Source organism: Oryx dammah, unplaced genomic scaffold (assembly GCF_014754425.2).
Source record: "Oryx dammah isolate SB20612 unplaced genomic scaffold, SCBI_Odam_1.1 HiC_scaffold_274, whole genome shotgun sequence".
Classification (NCBI taxonomy): domain Eukaryota; kingdom Metazoa; phylum Chordata; class Mammalia; order Artiodactyla; family Bovidae; genus Oryx; species Oryx dammah.
The window spans coordinates 1-4,232 of NW_024070441.1; positions in this window are offsets into that span (position 1 = coordinate 1).

The window sequence follows — 4,232 nt, forward strand, 5'->3', positions numbered from 1 at the left end:
TGATCAGTGCGATACACCACATTAATGAACTGAATAATAAAAATCATACTATTATCTCAGTAGATGAGGAAAAAGTTTCTGATAAAATTCAATATCCAGTTATGATTTTAAAAAACTCTTCATAAAGTGGGCACAGAGGGAACACACCTCAACATAATACAGGTCATACATGACAAACTCTAACATCATACTCAAGAGTGAAAAGCTGAAAGCACTTTTTCTAAGATCAGGAACAAGACAAGGAATCCTCTCTTGCAACTTTTATTCAATGTAACTTTGGAAGTCCTAGACATGGAAGCCAGTGAAGAAAAAAATAACAAAGTGAATCCAAACTGGAAGAGAAGTAAAAATGTCACTGTTTGCAGATGACATTACAGTATACATAGAAAATCCTAACGATGCTGCCAAAAACTGCTAGAGCTCATCAATGAATTTGGTAAAAGTTGCAGGATACAAAATTAATACACAGAAATCTGTTGCATTTGTATATATTAACAATATAAGTTCGAAAGTAGAAATTCAGAAAATAATTCTATTGATCTTTGCATTAAAAAAAATAAAGTACTGAGGAATAAACCTACTTAAGGAGACAAAAGACTTGTATGCAGAAAACTCTAAGACACTGTTGAAAGAAATCAAGATGACACAAACAGATGGAGAGATACATCATGTTCTTGGATTGGAAGAATTAATATTGTCAAAACGACTATACTACACAAAATAATCCTCAGATTCAATGAGGTGAAGTGAAGTGAAGTGAAGTCTCTCAGTCATGTCAGACTCTGCGACCTCATGGACTGTAACCTACCAGGCTTCTCCGTCCATCAGATTTTCCAGGCAAGGGTACTGGAGTGGGTTGCCATTTCCTTCTCCAGGAGATCTTCCAGACCCAGGGATTGAACCCGGGTCTCCCGCATTGTAAGCATTTGCTTTACCATCTGAGCCACCAGGGAAGTCAACCATTAGCTTGAAGGTAGCCAAAAAGTGTTTGGCTCCAGCACTGCCCTGTCTGATTCTGCTTAGTGTAGCTCATTACACTAGGAAGCAGCGAGGAGGAGGTGGACATGCTGTCCAAAGGCCATTCCCTCCTCACTGTGGCCATTCCCCACAGTGCTCAGATCAGTATCGCTTCATTATGTGATTATTCGGAGAGCTCCTCTGGATTGCCATTTACAGTTGCTGTTTCTGATGTTTGCTGTTCCTCTGTGGGGAGACGGCGTGGGCGGGGGGCGGCGCATGTTACAGAACTCCTGAAATAAAAGCTGCTTAGAAAGTTTCACTCTTTGATGAGTGAACGGTCCCTCTTGAACGCTTGCTAGGAGAGGTAGATCCAGTGTTTAAGTTCTGCTAGTACTTGTAGTAACTTAGTGTAATAGAAGTCCATGTCGTCTGCAAAGTCCGTACAAACGGGTGACTCCATGTCACCAAAAGTGCAGAATAACGCAGTTCCTCCCACACTAAGCAAAACGGTCGCTATGAACAGCAAGACCAGTAAAATACAGGAACCACCTCCAACTTCATCTTGATCTATGCTGTCGTCTATTTCAATTTCAGATTCAACGAAATCCCTGTGAAATTACCGATGGCATTTTCCTCAGAACTGGAACAAGGAATTTTACAATTTGTATGAAAACACAAAAGACTGACTAGCCAAAGCAATCTTGAGAAAGGAAAATGGAGTGGGAGGAATCACCTTCCTGATTCCAAACTAGACTGCAAGGCCACAGTAATCTAGACAGCATGGTACTGGGCCCAAGATCAGGAACATAGACAATGGAGTGAGACAGAGAGCCCAGAGGTAAACCCACACACCGAAGGGCCCCTTATCTTTAACAAAGGAGACAGGAATATACAATGAAGAAAAGACGGTCTCTTTAATAAGTGGTGTTGGGGAAACTGGACAGCTTCATGTAAAAGAATGAAATTAGAACACTCCCTAACACCATACACAAAAATGAACTCAGAATGGATTATAGACCTAAATGAAAGGCCAGAAGCTATAAAACTCTTAGGGGAAAATATAGGCAGAACACTCTTTGACATTAACTGCAGTAAGATATTCTTTGACCCCCTTTCTGGAGTAATGGAAATAAAAGCAAAGGGGGGTGGGAGGGGGGCTCATGTTTGGGAACGCATGTACACCTGTGGTGGATTCATGTCAATCTATGCCAAAACCAATACAGAATTGTAAAGTAAAAATTAAAAATAAATAAATTAAAAAAAAACCAAACAAACAAACAAAAGGGACATTTGTCTTGGGAAAGGGCTGTTTTTAGACAAAATACTGTCAAACACCCATTCTGCCTGTTCTCTGCTGGTGAGGCATCAGTGAGAAACTGTGGCATCAGTCTTCTCTTGCACTGGTTCTCTTTCACTTGCCAGCTCGTTTCCAGAGAACCACCTCCATCTCTGACCCTTGGAGCCTTCCTTGTTACTGCACCCACTGTTCACGTCTCACTTTGGAGTCGAGCTGCTTTCTTTAGCAAATGCAAGTCCTTTCTATCTAAATCCCAATGCCCTCACTGGTCTGAGTCATTTGTTTTGTTTCAGCCTCTCGATTCCCCTGATTTTTACCCATAGATCTGCTCTAAAGAGGCCATTACCCAATGATAATGATTATAGGGTCAACAATCAGACTGCCTTAGTACAATGAACTGGATTGTCATTCGCTGTGAACAAGGTAAGTTACTCAATCCCTCTGCCTCCATTTCCTGATGGGTAAAGTGGGGATTGTCTCTTGCCTCAAAGGGCTATTTTGAGGATGAAATGAAATAATTCTTGTAAAGTGCAGTGCCTGGCTTATAGTGAGAGAAACAGAGAGACAAAATCAGAGATGGAGATAGAGAGAAAGACAGAGGGTGTTGAAGTCTTTGTAATGACTTTTGATCTTAGCTGAACTAAATCACCAATCTCAGTGAGAGTAGACTTAATTCTCACCTTCTTCATGGTCTGTATTCCTCTAGAAGTCCCATAATTCTTGCAACTCTGTCCATAGGTTTTACTGTCCAGGACAACCGACCTCTCATAAATGGTCTCTGATCTTCCAGGCCTCAGAGAGCAAAGAGCAGCTCACTTTGCATACATGAGACAGTGCAGAGATACTCCTTCAGTTAACATACTCTTCCTTGGGATATCTTAGACTTCTTCTTTACTGATTTACAATGATATTGAGCTATGACATTGTTATGGTTAAGTACACAAGGCTCGGGAGTCAGACTATACAGGTAAAAGTCTGACACTGTTTTTCTGGTACATTCATACATAAAACCAACTGATAATAGGATCCTCTTCCGGGATATGTTACGATGACTGAGAGAGACAGTCCATGTAAATGGTCAATATGAGCGTGAAGTGTGCAGCACTGAGCGGTCAATTCAAGCCTTAACTCTTGTAAAAACCCGCTTTGTTGCTACATTCAGTAAGTGCTGTTGCCCACACGCAGTAATTAAGAGTAGGGCTGAGAAGTTATTAAAGTCCAAATGAAGGACACACCCTTATTCTACTGAACAAGCCTTCTGTTCACTGTTACTGTGAAACTGAGGAAGAGTCGGGAGGAAAGTGGCCATCCTTGTCTCAGAGCAAGTTATAAAGTGGATGCCAAAGTAACACTCTGAAAAATTACGTCAAATATATGGGACTCCACTTGGACCATTGGGTTTGTAAAACAGAGTTAATTACCACAAGGCAGAAGAGCCAGTCATACCATGCTAGCCACTTATACTATCAGGTAGAATTTCCTATGCAATTACTGTTGAAAAGATGCTAGAAAATAATATTCAGAGACAGTCTGTACATCTACATAACTTACATTCAACACACAAAATTTTCTGGGAATCTAAAAAACAACAGAAATTATTTGTTTGTACCCATTATCCACCTAGTTTTATTCTTTTAGTAGCCATGAGCTAATCAGTTTACCCCCAAAGCTGTAAACAACATGCTATTTCCACCCCATCAGCAAGCTTTTCCTTTATCTTCCCTGCTTTCTCCAAAATCAGTTCAGTTCAGTTTGGTTGCTCAGTCGCGTTTTTACTTTTTGTGACCTCATGGACTGAAGCACGCCAGGCTTCCCTGTCCATCACCAACTCCCAGAGCTTGCTCAAACACTTGTCTATCACGTACGTGATGTGATCCAACCATCTTATCCTCTCTTGTCCCTTTCTCCTGTCTTCAATCTTTCTCAGCATCAGGGTCTTTCCCAAGGAGTCAGTTCTTCACATCAGGTAGCCAAA